Consider the following 17,306-nt stretch of genomic DNA (forward strand, 5'->3'; position numbering starts at 1 on the left):
ATTATCAGAGAGAAATTATGCAAGCTCTAGTAAGATCTCTTTTTTGGTTTGGTTTGTTTGTTCGTTTAAGGGGGAGGGGGAGAGGTATAGAGTTAATTCTATATATATTTTCCAGCAGTATTTAATCTTCTTCTTTAGTCCTCGGTGTGTCAATAGTGCCATTCTGAGGAAATAATCCAATACAGACAAAACATCTCCACCGTGGCCAACATAATTCCCTTAGAAATCAACACATGAACTGTATTTGGCATCTTTTAAGACAAATTGCTTCCTGGCTTTATATAAAATTGTATTCTTAGCTGGCAGGGAGAAGAAATGATAAGTCAAACAGATTGCTTCTGATCCAAATTCATGTATTAGATACCTTATTTTGAGAGAGGGGTTTAATCTAAATGCTCTTTCCCAACTCTGTATAGCTCATTGCAAATTATATCAATCATGTAATTTATTTGAAAACCTATGAACTTCAACTCTTCCAGCATTGGCAGATTCTGTCTTAATCTGATGACAAACTCTTTTTTTAAAAAAAAATCATTGATGCATGATGTGATATCTACAGTTTCCCAGATGACTTACCACTAGTAGTGTACTATTGCTGTCTTTCTCCATGGTACACACTTTTGATTTTTTAGTTTTGTTTTTCTTGTTATTGTAACCAAAAATATACAAAAGCTAAGATTCCAAATGTTTGAAAGGAGCACTAGGGGAATAGTATAAAATTGTATATCTCAAAGAAAATTAATATGTACTTTTATTTTGTTACATACTGGTGGCTCGTGGTCTTATACATGACTGTTTCACTGAAAAAAATAAATGCCCCTTAAATCCTATAGATTTGCTTCCTATAAACTTTGAGTACAGCACAGATGGTACTGCAGCACAGTTGGGAATGAGGGACATTAAATATTCTTGCCCGACTGCATAAACCCGGGAAAGGCTTCCCTTCCTATGTTTACACAAGTCTTAGTTTCAACTCATAAGAGAAACCAGCTCAGTGAAATATACCTCAATCACTCAAACTCTTTCATTATAAATTATACCATAGCATTTAGCTGTCAGAAGCTTTTAAATTATAAACTGAAGAATAATCTTAACTATTAGGCTTAAAGATTATGTCAATAGTCATTTCCTGTGCACATGAATGTTCCTGAAGAAACACGCATTCCTGCCCTCTCAGGACCAAGAACTATGTCCATGGGGAGGTCTGGGGATGGGCTTAAATCACTTGTCTCTGTTTTTATGGCCATTGAAAACTGGGGGCCATTTAAAACAATGTGAGGTCTAAATAAGAACTGATTTTAAACCTTATTTTCAAATAAGTTCTGAAATCACTCAATTAAAAAACTTTAAATGTGTGCTGTTATAAGGCATCTTAATACTTTACATAGATGGGTATATCATGTGGGTCAAATTTTTAAAATTAAGTTATATAATTTTTAAAGGCCCATGCAAGACTGTCTCTATTCTGTGTGTAGCACATCTGCACCTCCTGCTGACTGTAAGCCCCTAGACCAGAGTCTTCTTGAAATGTGGGCAATAAACAAGAGAAAAAAAGTGGGGTGCAATGGCAGAGACAGGAGAGTCAAGGGACGGAAGAAAGGTAGGAAGCAGGAAGCTATTTCCATATCCTCCTTTCAGAAAGAGGAGGCCTGTTCCACCCGTGTCCCATCAGGCTACAAGTGTGAAGTCTGGGACATACAGGAGAGGTTGCCTTGGAAAAGAGACCTGACTTCAGGCCAAGCCCAATCACTCACTGTAATAAGCACTAGTGTTTGCCCTCAATAAACTTCCCTTGCCTTATCTCTTTCTTCCCCTAGGCTCACAAAGTTGATGTGAAACAATAGCTAAGAAAATACATGTCAGCAGCTCAAAGCAAGACAGGTTTGTCTTCTCTGGCTGGGTAGATGTTAGAAGAAGGTTAAAGATGGCAAGGTGAAACGTGACACAAAAACACAAGAAGCCATAAAGGAAAAGCTGGGTAACTTTGACTATAATAAAATAAATTCATAAAACAAAAGAAAAAAACATAAACAAGGTGAAAAGACAAAAACAAACAAACAATAAAAAAACCTAGAGAAAAAAGTCACAACAGATGATAGTCACAAGTAGTAATTTCCTTTATATAAAAGCAGCTCTCAGAATTTAAAAAGACCAGCAACTCAGTAGAAAATTCCACAAATGATATGAGTAAGTGGTTCATAAAAAGAAATCAAACAGCTAATATCTTTATGAAAAGACACACAACTCACCTATGATAAGAAATATAAATTTAAAAAGCAATGAAATAACATATTTCACCTATCAGAATGATACAAACTGTCCAGTTATAAATAAGTCCTGGGGATGTAATAGAAAGCATGGTAAATATAGTTAACAAGACTGTATTGTGTATTTGAAAGTTGCTAAGAGAGTAGATCTTAAAAGTTCTCATCGCAAGAAACAATATATAACTATGTGAGGTGATGGATGTTAACTAGTAGGAATCATCTTGATATAAATCAAATCATTATGTTGTACCCCTTAAACTTATACAGTGTTATATGCCAATTATATCTCAATAAAACTGGGGGGTAAATGGGTAAGTGATGATGACTAATTTTTCTGGCATACTAGAGTTAACTTGTTTTAGCCATAATGCTTGAGCATGTATGTTTTTAATGAAAATTAATCTTCGTAATTTTTATCCTCCTGCCTTTTTTTCCCCTTTAATATTAAATGGAGAAATGTGAAATAAAAGAATGACACAAAGGTAAAATACCCATTTTTGGTGAGGGTGGGGAAATGAGGATTATAGCACTGTTGGAGTATACGAGCTTTTTAAATACAATTTTGCAGTATGTCTCAATATTTTATGTGTACACGTTCTGACTTAGCAATTCCACATTGAAGAATTTCACTAATAATATACGTACATTCACAAAAGTCTGTGAGAATAATTATTGCAGGTATTCATCACCTTTCACCCACACTCTGTAAACGTAGAAGTTTTCCCTGCCTTCTGTATTGTCTGCACCCAAGTAACCTATCAAAAATGCAAACCTGAAGATGTAATGTATTTACTTGTGCAAAACCATTCAGTGGTTCCCCATCATGTAAGAGCAGGTTTAAACCCTTAACTTGGCTTATGAAACCCCTACCTATATCACTGCTCACTGTTCTCCACCACTGCCTATTTTATACTTTAAGTTGTAGTAAACACACACACACACACACACACACACACACACAGAGCTATTTCATGCTTCAGTGCTTTTGTTCATCCATCATCAGTTGGTCGACAAATATTTTCTTAATACTATGGCAGGCATTGTTCATTGCTTACTACATCAGTTAGGAATTGCATTCAGCTGCTAACAAGAAAGACCGAACCATACTGGCTTAAATAAATTAGGACTTTATTCTCTTATGTTAAAAAAATCCACAAGTAGGCAGTCCAGGGCTGGTAAGATGGCTTCGTAAAGATATCAGGGGCCAAGGCTTCTACTTATTTCTCTTTTGCCAGAAGTGGGTCACAAGGTCACCCTCAGTTATAAGGAAGGAATATCAGTCTGGGTTTGGTGGCGGTATCTGCTCTAGCTAGTTTAAAAGGAAAGGGGTGTCTTATAAGGTATTAGTGACTTACAGAATCATTGGGATGAAACAAACTCGGGCTGGATTTACAGGAACAATTTCCTAAGTCATTCCATGCAACTGGGCTGCCAAAGCAGTTAATCTTCTGCCGTGACCTGGACCCTGCCAGCCCAGTGGAAGCTGCCCCTGCAGTGACTGACTCCAGAAACATGCGGCCTTTGCTGCATAAATACCAGCACAACGGATGCCTTGCAGCCTGCTTTTCTCCTCTCATAACTCAAGTTAGAATTCAGGTTTTGCACAGATGCATTTGATTGGCAGGACCTAATTCACATCCATAATCCAAGCTGCAAAAGAGTTTTGGAATACTATATAATACTTAGCTTTTCAACCTCTGAAGTACAGAAACATAGATAAAAGGAGGCTGGAGTAAGTACTGAGTGAGCCAGTTCTCAGCATCTACCACAGGAGATGGCAAACAGATTGAAATAATAGGCTGAGCCCAAGGACTGGGCACATAACACAAACAAAATCAGGGTTCCATTATCAGGGAAGAAGGCTGGCAATGGCTACGGGATGGCAATAAGGGTAACTGACACAGTCTTAAGAAATCAAGGAAGGCTTCCTGAGAAGGCAAAGAGGGACAAGAAGAGCAGTCTAGGCAAAGGAAAAACCAGGTGAGAAGAACATGCTGCTTTGAAAGAAAGTGCCTGGGGAAGAAGGATGGATACTTCACATATATTATCTCATTTAATCCTCACAACAATCCTAGGAATAAGTTATATTATTCCCAATTTTCAAATCAAGGAGGACCTTGAAAGGTACATTAAAGGATCTGGATTTAAGGGTAGCCAGAAATCTTGCATAGAAATGCAGAGGTATTGGGTACCAAGGAGCTATTCCTAAGCAGAGAGAAGAGTACAGAGTTCCAAACAACATAAAACACCATAACTAAAAAATAAAACCAAACTGAGAAAAGTTATTTGCAATGCATGTAACTGTTAATTGACAAAAGATTAGTATCTAGAATATAGAAAGAAATCCCATAAATCAATGTTTTAAATTAGATACTTCAATAAAAAATCGGGCAAAGCTCTGAAGGCTATGATTTACAGAAGAGAAAACCCAAATGATTAAAAATGTGAAAAAAAATTTAAGAGAAAAGCAAAACATTCATAAAGTTATCTTTTCAACCTTATAGCAAATGCAAATTAAAATAACAGTAAATACTATTTGATATTTATCATATTGACAAAAATGTTAAATTCTGAAAAGAGCAAGTTTTGACAAGGAAGTAGAGCAACTACTTGGAAAGCAATTGACAATATTATGTATGAAGATGCATGTATCCTTCAACCCAGAAATTCAGCTTCTAGGGACAACGGTGTGCTGGGAAAGCTAACTGTTAATTATTCAAGCATTCAGCTATCTTGTGAATCAGTTGTTAGTAGCTTGAAATCGCCAAAATGTATTAATAGCGTGGATATCTGCAAATGCTACAAATCAGGGTTTTGTTTTAGGGGGGTTGGGGTTTTGTTTGTTTGTTGTTGTTGGTTTTTTTTGGAGATCCTGTTTACCAAAATACCACCGGGCATAGAGAAATTCATGCATAAATACAAGGAGACATCATAGAAAAAACATTCAGAATCTACGCTGTATTTAAGTTTAACGGGGTGTTAATTTCAGGACCTAATTTGTATTAGATCATCACTGAGGTAAAATAACATCATACTTTAACCTTAGTTTGAATTTTTCAATTACTTCCACATTCTCAACTCTCTATGTAATCATTCTTAAATAATTTTTTTTGAACAGTAATAAAAGTGTATTATTTCACATAACAAGAAGCTGGAGTGGCTCCCTGGCTGCTTAACTTGGTGACTATTCGATGTCTTTAAGTTGCTTGGTTCCTTTCCTTCCCACTTTGCCATCAACAGAAGCTCCCCTCATTTAACAAGAGGGCTGCAGCGATGCCAGGAATTCTTTCACCGTTGATCGATGATGATCATATCTAGGGGAAGAAGAGCTGTTTCTTCCCACATGTGCCTTTTCATCAAAGAAGAAAACTCACTGAAGTTCCCTAGCAGACTTCCCCTCAGGTCCCTTTGGTCAGCTTGAATAATTTTAATAACATTCCATTACATTCAGAATTTGTCATAGGATTTAAGTAGTTGTTTGCAAGGCTTACTTGTAACATAAAAGTTAAATTTTTAAACAGAAAAGGAAAACCCTAGGGTCTCACATTGACAATTAAAGCCACTCATTATTTTAGATCCGGGCAGAAATCATAAGTAATTTGGGTAATTTTCACCGAAATTATCTCGGTAAAGTTCATGTACTTCAAGTGTTTAAGAATCAACTTTCATTCAGATCAGTGCCCTATATTCTGACAACTTAATGTATTTTTCACAGATTTAGAACTTTAACCTTGACGAGAGGTATAAATGCTATGATTATCTTAATGTCAATATTATGTTTAAAAATAATCTTGCCTGAGGTAGAAGGATCATATATATGAAAGTCATGCATTTATGACTAGGGTCATTTACATTTCTCTTGCTTAACTCTATTTTGACATGCTTACCATTGAGCAAGGGAAAGCACAAGCATATGGTTATTATAGCCAACTTCCTTCCAGTTCCAACCTCATTTTTTGCTGCAAACATCTAGGGGAACCAGGAGGTTCTCCAAGTCATTCACTAATATGAAAAAGACTGAAGGCCAAATGTATTAATTTACTAATGAGATTTACATGTGTAAGTGCAGACTATAGATTCTGACAGGTTATAAGGGAATAATATCCTATATGCCCTGAATCCACACGTATGTCTATCTAAGAAATGGAAACTTTCTAAGATAATCCAAGTTATACTATCAAAAAATAGCTATTTTTTTAAAAGTTACTTTTGATAGGGACTTTCCTGGCAGTCCAGTGGTTAAGATTCTGTGCTTCCACTGCAGGGGGCACGGGTTCAATCCCTGGTCAGGGAACTAAGATCCTGCATGCTGCATGGCGTGGCCAAAAAAAAAAGTTACTTTTGATAAACCACTATATCATATTTAAACCATGACACTTTTCTCTTGAAGTGGTTTTAGTTGTATTTGCAACTGGCAGCGTTAACTCACTTCAGCAACTTGGAGACCAGCAACCCCCAAGGATGTGCTCCTTGCTGGAGAATACCAAACACTTGTTATGATACCAGTCAGGGAATGATGGCTGAAGGGGCAAATCTTAGAAATGGTATATTTTTGCAGTCAGAAAAGAAAATGCACTACTTTAATAATTTTTCAACTTGATTTAATTTAATTATAAAATTGCATACACGTAAAAATCCAAACAGTAGAGAATGGTATACAATAAAAAATTAAAATATCACTTTCCCCACAAGTCCCAAGTTTCACTCCCTAGAGGCATGCACTGTAAAGTTTCGTCTGTTACCTCTCAAAAATATTTTATGTATAGTCATATAAATGCATGTTCTTTTTATTTAACCAAAAATGGGATTTTACTAAATACCTTCTGCATCTAGCTTTTAAAATTTAATATATCTTGAAAAAATTTCCAAATCAGCACATATTCATTTATTTATGCATTCAAGGGATATTTATTAAGTATTAGGTACTAGGAATAAAAAGGTAAGCAAAACAGATTAAGGTCTTTCCTCTCACAGAATGTATATTCCAGTGAGGGCAGCAAAAGTATATGTTTTTTTTTAGAGTATCATTACAGATTATGAAGGAAACAAAAAGGGGGATGTTTTATAGTAGACCCACTTTAGATAGGTGGGGCAAGTGTGGCCTCACTGGGAAACTGACATAGAAGCTGAGATCAAAGAAAATAATTAGTCACTCAAAAAGCTGGGACAAGAGAATTCTAGGCAGGAGCAAAGGCCTTGAGATGTGAAAATTGTTCGGCATGTTCCAAAAACTAAGCGTAGGCCAAGGTGACTGGTGTGTAACAAGAGAGGGGAAGCAAGAGATGTGGTAAACCATGTGAAAGGTGTGGATCTTTTTTCTCTTTTTAAAATATTTTGTATTTAATTTTATTGTGGTAAAGTATACATAACATAAATTTATCATTTTAACAATTTTTAAGTGTACAATACAGTGGCATTAAGTATATTCACAATTCAGTCACAAACCATCACCACTATACATTTCCAGAACTTTTTCATCATTCCAAACAGAAATTCTGTACCCATTAAACAGCAACTCCCATCCACTCTTCACCCCAGCCTCTGGTAACTCCTGTTTCACTTTCAATCTCTTTGAATTTGCCTATTGTAAATACCTCATATAAGTGTAATCATACAATATTTGTCTTTTTTTGTCTGGCTTACTTCACTTAGCATAATGTCTTCAAGGTTCATCCATCTTATAGCATATATCAGAGTTTCCTTCCTTTTTAAGGCTGAATAATACTCCATTATATGTATGTACCACATTTTGTTTATCCATTCATCCACTGATGGCATTTGGGTTGTTTCTACCTTTCGGCAATTGTGAATAACGCTGCTATGAACACTGTTGTACAAGTATTTGAGTCTCTGCTTTCTATTTTTTAGGTCTATACCCTGAAGTGGAATTGCTGGATCACAGGGTAATTTTATGTTTAACATTTAGAGGAACCACCATACTGTTTTCCACAGTGGTTGCACCACTTTACATTCTCACCAGCAATGGTGCGTGGGTTCCAATTTCTCCACGTCCTTGCTAATACTTGTTATTTTGCTATTGTTTTTCAAATAATAGTCATCCTAATGGGTGTGAAGTGGTATCTCACTTTTTGAGATTAGTTTTGATTTACATTTTCTTAATGGTTAGTTACATGGAGCATCCGTTTCATGTGCTTATTGGCCATTGGTATATCTTCTTTGGAGAAATGTCTATTCATGTCGTTTGTCCATTTTTGAGCTGGGTTAAATTTGTTGTTGTTGTTGAGTTGTAGGAGTTCTTCATATATTCTGGATATTAATCCCTTATCAGATATATGCTTTGCAAATATTTTTTTCCATTCTGTGAATTGTCTTTGACAATCTCTTGATAGTGTCTTTTGATGCACAAAAATTTTTAATCTTGGTGAAGTCCAATTTATGTTTTTCTTTTGTGGCCTGTGCTTTTGTGTCATTTCCAAGAAATTATTGACAAATCAGTAATAGTGGCTGCCACACCTGCCCACCCAGCAAAGGCCTGGTGAAGGTGGCTGCCCATGTTGAAATTAGGTAGTGGAAGTAATATCCTTCCAGGAGTCTATGATGGCAGGCTGAGGCCCAAGTCACTACTTAACGGAAGAAACAGTGCCCACTTGGGGCCCCAAACAAAGAATTTTCCCCCCATTCTTGGCCTTCTTGGATATGACATCCTACCTTCACTCCATCCCTTGTGTATTAAGTAAACATTGGCCATGTCCTGCTTGGCTGGCATGATGGTAAGGCCCATCTGCTTTTCTTTGAGGTCTGGTTCACTCACAACTTGATCACCTAATCACATATGTTCTTCCTTTCTAAACTTCCATAATTATTTTTCTAAAATGAAAACTCTAATCATGTGCTTTTAATAATTTTTTAAGGCTAAAACTTACACCATGACCCATCATATGCTTCACAATTAGGCCCTGCACACTGTGTCACACTCCAGCCCCATGAAGGGGTTCAGAGGAAAGTTCAGTGCTAATGATATTGGCGGTCTTTTTCAAACAAAGAATTTTAAGCCCCTGTAAATGTTAGCAACCCGGGCTCTTGGACTCTTTAATCAATAGATATTGATAAGGGTCCAAATGAGAATTTCAGGCAAGGCTTTATTGGGGCTTGTGCTGCAGCACAAGGGAGCAAAAGAAGTACAGGTGTCCCTGTTCGCTCCCAGAGAGGAGCTGCTTGGGAGCTTAAATGGGATAACAACCAGGGCGGGTCTGTGGGTTGGTCAGGAGGCATGGCTTAGGTGGTCTGCCCACCCCCTTGGTGGTGCCCTGTGCAGGGATCATGCTTTTTGCTCCCAGCACCTCAGAAGTGGCAGTTGGTTTGTGGCCAATTTGTATCTTATTACTCATAATTGCCCCAACTGCACACGTATGCAGTTATTTTTAGTCCCTTATAGTTTCTTTCAGGTGCAGGCACTGGGTTAAAGGGTCCCAGGTCCCAGCCTATCACATAAAGATGAATTCTTTGATAAAGTGAGTATAATCACAATTTGTTTTGCTAGGTTTAGATTTTCACACCATGTTTCTTTGAGGCAAATATATTCTGCCCTGGATTTTGTATCAATTTCTTGGATTTTGTTAACCAAGAATTCCAAGAACAGAGACCTGGTTGAAATAAAGAGGTGTTTATTTGGGGTGTGTTAGGACTGCAGCCCGGGAGATACAGCTCCAGGGAGCACTTGAACTGTGTTCTGCCATACTACAAAATGGGGGAAGCTCATAAAGGCAGAAAACCATAAGATTACATAAATTGTCAAGAATTAGGATTGGAGCTGGCAAGAAGTAAGGGTGCTTGCTAAACATGGATTGTTTGGGCGTTGAAATGATTACATAGCTGCCATAGGTAGCGGGTAACCTTTGAGACTACAAGGTTGCAGCTAGCAGCTGCTAGCACATACTGTTTTAAAAACAGCTGGTGGTGTCCTGAGTTTGACACAGTGCAGAAAATTGAAGTTCTCAGTGATGCAGGAACATGTCTGAAACCACACCCAACACTGTCCACCCAGCTCAATTTTGAATGCCTGAAACCATAGTTACTCCATTTTGATTTTTAAATGACTTAAAATATGTCAACAACTTCCAGTTTATACAGGAGGGATGATGTGTCTTTTACGGATTCAACTGTTTAATTATATGCTTTCATATGTATTCTTTCTGGAAACAAGATCATCAGCCTGTCTCTCCTCTAGCACTAAGCCTAATGCTATGCAGCCAGGACTCAAGATACAGTGATTGCGAGAAACAAGCGTAATAAAACACAAAATCAACAGCAAATTATAACATGTTCATAAAAACAAGGCAAGTGACTGATTTATGAATGCTTTTTCTTAACGCTCTACTATTACTATCAATCAAATTAGTAACAATATCTATTGTTATAATATAGAGGAAATGTAACAGCTCCTTTTTTTTCTGGTAACTAGTTCTTCTGTGTGTGTTAAGGGGTCGATTCCAGATGCCCTTACTCTAAATTGGGATGTCCAATACCACCACTTTTTAAAGTACTGAACTACCCAAGAAAGTAGAAGACCAAGCAAATATAACTAGGAATGGGAGACCCTTTCTTTTTAGAGCATTTTCTGCTTGCTTGGATCCATTACAAACTAGTAGACTAATCACTTACATACTCAAGGGGAGAGCTCACAGCGAGGTCCTCAGGAGCCCCGAAAGCCTCTATGGAAATTCACAAAGCGCCTCCTCTGCGGGCCACGTAAACTTGAGGCGCTGCCGGAGTGCTCCGGATGCGGGGGCGGGGCCAGAGCAGGAAGGGGCGGGGCCAGAGCCGGAGCGCCGAGCGCCCCTCCCGGCCGCGGTGCTTTCTTTTCCGCCGGGCCGCGGGAGAAGGAAGGCGCCTCGGGAACCGTCGGCCTAGCGGGTGGGGCGGCAGCGCCTGCGGGCCTGTCGCCGGGCTCTTTGAGGGGGTGGGGGGGAGTACCAGTCTGACAAGTACCAGTCCCTGCGGTGTTAGATCCTCGTCTTTTTTTCTGCCTGGAACCTGGCTCCGAGCCAGAGCGCGTGGGTCCGCCTCGGGCCTCTCCGCTCTGTGGGTCCCGCGCCCGGGGCCTCCATCCCGGTGCCCTCCGTCCACAGCCGGGCACAGCGGAGCGGTCGGCGCAGCCTCAGCCGCAAGGTCTTGTCAGGAGGCCCCTTCCTCTCCGCCTCCCCAGTTGACGCAGCCTCGAGCTTTCCTCCGCGCCTTCTGCTCAGTCGCATTTTGTGAGTAGCCGTTACCTGTCTTCGCTGACCCTTCTCCTTAGTAAGCGCCGATTAAGACTGTTCTCAGCTCAAACTAAGTAAGGGCCTTCTGCGATTCACTTGGTTCTGAGGCGGCTGGAAGGCGCGGCGGGTGGCTTGGCCGGAGCCCTTTTGTATCCCTAGTAAAGCTTTGTGTGCGACCTAGATGGTTTCAGGGTCCCTTAAATGGGCGCTCATTTATTCTTACTAAGGAAACGTTCTATAGCGGGGGAAGGGATCTTAGGCCTCAAGACAACCTTGACATGACTTTGTGATTGGTTTTTAAATTTATTAACAGAGCACAGTTTACCTACTAACAATGAGTTCTCGACGCAGTGGAGCATTGTCGGCATTTGTTCCCGGATCTTCCTTTGTGAATATGCTCTGGAGACGTGGCATTGAAGTTGGAGAAGAATCCGTACAGTATAGGAGGCCCTGAGGCTGTAAATGCCGGCTATACCCTTAGATGCTTCGGGTCACAGAGATGTGTATTTCCCGATACGATACAGAAGAAACCGGTCAAGAGCTGGGAGACTGGGAGAACTTTTGCCTCTTCAAAAGCAAAGGTATAAGTGAACCTCGTCCATGGGACTTGGTATCGTCATACGTTTGTTTGTTTTTTTCCTCCCCCCAATTTGAAATACAGGTTGTTTCATCTAAAACAATTCAACGGTTAACTGTCAAGGCAAATGTGATGGCTGGTAGTTTATATTTGGTATCAGAGTCATCGTTTTTGAGGCCTAAGCGGCTTGAATACTATTTTCATTGCTAAAATTTTACAAAATAAATATTTGATTAAAGTTTTGATAATGTATGTAAGTCCTTAAGCATAATAAATATACAAAAGCCCACTGATCCATTTAAGAACTGGGATATTATCAATACCATAACATCTGTTTGCTTCCCTATCCCAGCCCTTCCTTCCTTCCTTCCTTCCTATCCCATGCCTTCCATCCTGAAGTGCCCATCATCTGGGATTTTGTGCCCAGACTCAGTTTTTTGAGGGGAGTAGGGTGGATAGCAGTTTTATTATACATACATATCCCTAAACATTCTTTGTTTTAGGCCTTAAACAAATAGGACTTTCATGTATCAATAGTTGTCAGAAGTGCCATGAATCATATATTAAACTGAAGTTTTCCAAGTTGGAATTATTCATAAACAATAGTATGTGTTCCTAATATTATGTGAGAGATTTCAGCATTTCAAGACTTGAAAATGATAAATTGTCTTGCAAGGCCCAACATTTGATATGTCTTCATAAATCATTTCCAATAGCTGTCCAGTTCAATGATTTATCCTCCTGGGGTTCTGTAGGACATGATCTGTGGCCCTGGCCATGCCCTTTGCAGTACATAAATATGCTTTCAGGCAACTTGGGACTTAATTCTACAGGACTGTGTCCAGTAATGATGTCAACATAATGTATCTCTGCTCTGAAACTATATTAGATATGCCATAATAATGCTCTTAGTTAGAGGTCTGCACACTTGTTTTTATATATCTAACCTTTAACCTGGCTCATCTCATTCTTGTCAAGCTCTGAGGCAGAAAAGCAATGGTTGGGTACTCATTAGGACCATCATGTCTTAAAATCTGTACTGCCACAGTAAAAGAGCATCATAAATATATCCATCATTTTTGCCCATGCTAATGAATCCATTTCCAGCTTGGAAAGATCATTTATGGAATTATTAGGGCCTAACCGGTCAAAAGGACTAACACATCCTCAAGTCATTATAGATGTTTAAAATTGGGGACTTATCAGTTTGACTACCAAAAAAAGTATAATTAAGCAGCAAGCACATTCTTTTGTTCCTTCAGAGGTGTGTTAAACAACAGATAGAAAATGACTCCACTATATAGTCTTAATGTTAGTAGTTTTTATTATAAATTTGATTGGGAGTCAGGAAGATTGCAAGTTTTTTTTGTTTTTTTTTTTAATGGCTCCTGATAAGAACGGGAAAAAAAATCCTACTGGACCGTACTACATATAAGATGCCAGACAAACAGATACAAATACAAATGAGAATTCACAATGAAATATATTTAATTTCTAGGTACAACAGAGCCTATGAGTTGAAGATGAATGAACGTCGTTGTGATAAATGTTTTCCGAAAACTTGTCATAGAGGATGGCTGTGAAAAAACCACCAGGAGGACAGCTGTGCTCGTAACAAGGTACCAAAAGTTTAATGTAAATTGTGTGCTTTTTTATGTGTTTGTGGTATTGTTCCTGAAGCACAGTACCAAAAATGTTTAATAACTGGCACAATGATGACTTACTTTTTGCCGTTTACCCAGCTGAGGGTATCTTTGAAGACATAATTTAAGACTGAGATGCCAATAATATATATTATGTGAATTACTCAAATATAATGCAGTTTTTTATTAAAATGGATGAAATGTTCTTTTCAGCATGTAAGTACCTGCAGATGAACGTTCAAGTCCTTAGCAGTGGTGTTTAAAAATTCTTCATTGCCTCAAGTAAGTAAGTAAGATTTATCAAGCAACCGCATCTAGAGATAATTTGAAAGTACCTGATAAATTCCAAAGGGCTGAGGCCATTTCCTGTTAAAGGTGCCTTTGTGTGTCAGGTTTTGATTTTCTTCGAGATTTGATTATGGATTGATTTTCACTGTTGGTTTCTGATTTTGTTCCAGAGGTGTGGCATACAACATTTTGGAAGGGAAAATGAAGAATTGGTCAAGAAGACATGAATTAAAGCAAATGATGAAAATTAATATTTTATTTAACATTGATCATCTCACAATAAATTATGTAGAAAAATATAAGTTCAAATGATTTTAATTGCTGGGCAATAAAGTCTCTTTTCTTTAAAATATATCAGGTCTTTAAACAGCTTCATTTTCTCTTTTTTTTTAGATTTTTTTATAAGTTTATTTTATTTTAAAAATTTATTTATTTATTTTTGGCTGCGTTGGGTGTTTGTTGCTGTGCGTGGGCTTTCTCTTGTAGCGGTGAGCAGGGGCTACTTTTGTTGCGGTGTGCAGCCTTCTCATTGTGGTGGCTTCTCTCGTTGCGGAGCACAGGCTCTAGGCGTGCGGGCTATAGAGCACAGGTTTAGTTGTGGCGCACGGGCTTAGTTGCTCTGCAGCATGTGGGATCGTCCCGGACCAGGGCTCGAACCCGTGTCCCCTGCATTGGCAGGCGGATTCTTAACCACTGCGCCACCAGAGAAGCCCCTAAACAGCTTCATTTTCATAGTTAGTAGTCAGACTTGTTTTTAACATACTTTAGGGATAGTGTATTCTTGTCAGTAACTAGCTTCTCTGTGGATAGTGATTCTCTTTGAAGTGTCAGGTGGTGGGCAGCTGGGGAGACTTTTTAGTACATCCAGTTCTCATACCCTTTCTTGCTTTACTGGGTTTCTGGAGAGGTGCTAATCACTGCGTACTAAATAACTATGAAGGCCTCCCCTTTAGAACCTGCTGTTGTTCCTGAAAAACAAGCATTAGTTGACCCTTGACCCTTAGGGGCGCCAACACTCCCTAAAGTCAAAAATCCAAGTATAGCTTTATAGTCCACCCATTGTATCCAAGGTTCCACATCCTCTGATTCAGTCAGCTGCAGATTGTATAGTGTAGTATGTATGTATTGATAAAAAGAAAATCCACCCTTTATGTGGCCCCATGCAGTTCAAAGCTGTGTTCAAGGGTTAACTAGTTGAAATTTTCTCAAATTACCCATTATAAGTAAAGGTTTCACCTATGACCTACAGATTTTTTAATTTTAATTTTATTCTTTGTTTGCTTTTACATTTGTGAAGAAAAAAGGATTTGGGAATTAATTTAGGACAAATTAGGATTTGTCCTAATCCTAGTACTAGTAATAATCTAGATTAAGGCAAATAATGACTGGACAGTCCAATCTGTCCAGGGCATGCAAATTTACAAGAATTCAAAAACAACTGAAATCCTACCCAGGTGAAGATTTAAATTTAGCTAAATCTTGCTTTTCCCCTGTTGAGTCCCACAGTACATAAATTCCTTGCTTTTATCAAGGTTATAATTTCAATATGGTAAGTCAAACAGTATGAATTGTACAGCAATATCACTTCCCATCAAAGGCAACAGTTTTTTTTGAAAAGCACTTATATAATGAATCTCCCACCATGTTGCTTCAAGCTACCAGGAAACAAGCCCCACCAACACCCTTAATCTTCTCAGCTCTTCTGAAGAATTTGGCCTTCATGATGACAGGCTGCTTCGGGAGCTTTCCCTTCCCCAGAACTTTGTAGTAACTGATTGCACCACATCAATGATAGGAGCAGCTCTAGAACTACCATATGACCCAGGAATCCCACTACTGGGCATATACCCTGAGAAAACCATAATTCAAAAAGAGTCATGTACCAAAATGTTCATTGCAGCTCTATTTACAATAGCCCAGAGATGGAAACAACCTAAGTGCCCATCATCAGATGAATGGATAAAGAAGATGTGGCACATATATACAATGGAATATTACTCAGCCATAAAAAGAGACGAAATTGAGCTATTTGTAATGAGGTGGATAGACCTAGAGTCTGTCATATAGAGTGAAGTAAGTCAGAAAGAGAGAGACAAATACCGTATGCTAACACATATATATGGAATTTAAGGAAAAAAAATGTCATGAAAAACCTAGGGGTGAAACAGGAATAAAGACACAGACTTACTAGAGAATGGACTTGAGGCTATGGGGACGGGGAAGGGTAAACGGTGACAAAGCGATAAAGAGGCATGGACATATATACACTACCAAACGTAAGGTAGATAGCTAGTGGGAAGCAGCCGCATAGCACAGGGAGATCAGCTCCGTGCTTTGTGACCGCCTGGAGGGGTGGGATAGGGAGGGTGGGAGGGAGGGAGACGCAAGCGGGAAGAGATATGGGAACATGTATATATATAACTGATTCATTTTGTTGTGAAGCTGAAACTAACATACCATTGTAAAGCAATTATACTCCAATAAAGATGTTTAAAAAAAAAAAAAAAAGAAAAAAAAAGTGTAAAATGGGGGCTATTTTATGGATCCTAGTTTTATAAAACATGTTTTGACTTCACACCATAGAGAACAAAAAACTGAAATATAGTATATAAGAAGCCACAAAATAAGGTCTTTAATTTGTAATATATGATTTTTTTTTTTTTAGACTAGGTTTGCCTTCTGAAAACAACACTGTATAGTCTCTGGCACTAGTGGATATTCAGTAAATACTGTTGAATGAACTGCAAGGAAAGAAAGTAGTAAGTGACTTGTTAAAAAGTCCTCTAGAGAGTGAGAGAGCTGTCTGCCTTCACAGTTAAACTCCATGAAGTACCTATTTCTAAAGAATTGATGCATGACAGTGTCTTGGTTAATAAGGTGGCAATTTTGTGATGACATTTTCCTATTAGTGAGTAGAACTGTCTTTTTAATTAAAACTTTGGAAAATAAAAACAAGGATTTGGGGATTTTACAAGATAAGTATATTTTTGCACGGTGTTCCTACCTTTTCAGAGCAGATATCTTCCCTCCAAAAATGAAGACGGTTTGCAAATTGGTTTCTTTGGCTTTTGGTACCTTTCTTGTAACTAGTTAGGTTTAAGGAGCCAATTACTGCTCCTTGATTCAATGGAACTTCTTTTCATTTAACCTGGTTTAAAAATGGAAAATTTCCAGGGCTTTTCCTGATCCCATAATTAGGGCTTCTAAAACAACATAATAGACATGTCAGTATCTAGCATGAAAAGTCCTTACACTGAAGGCTTCTGGTTATATAAATGCTGTTATTTACTCATCAATTTTTCAGGTTCACAAA

At 38.4% G+C, this 17,306-nt stretch overlaps 1 long non-coding RNA gene and 1 other non-coding gene across 2 annotated transcripts; both read left to right on the forward strand.

Moving 5' to 3' along the window:
• Window positions 1–9,724: 9,724 nt before the first annotated feature.
• Window positions 9,725–14,347, forward strand: LOC137210361 (uncharacterized). Its single transcript, XR_010936474.1, has 6 exons — window positions 9,725–9,739; window positions 10,456–11,482; window positions 11,799–12,066; window positions 13,561–13,681; window positions 13,919–13,987; window positions 14,164–14,347. It is a non-coding gene; the product is annotated as an uncharacterized lncRNA (long non-coding RNA).
• Window positions 13,766–13,848, forward strand: LOC137210810 (small nucleolar RNA SNORD87). The gene has a single exon (XR_010936739.1). It is a non-coding gene; the product is annotated as a small nucleolar RNA SNORD87 (small nucleolar RNA).
• Window positions 14,348–17,306: the final 2,959 nt, after the last annotated feature.

This window comes from Pseudorca crassidens, chromosome 17, assembly GCF_039906515.1.
Source record: "Pseudorca crassidens isolate mPseCra1 chromosome 17, mPseCra1.hap1, whole genome shotgun sequence".
Lineage (NCBI taxonomy): Eukaryota > Metazoa > Chordata > Mammalia > Artiodactyla > Delphinidae > Pseudorca > Pseudorca crassidens.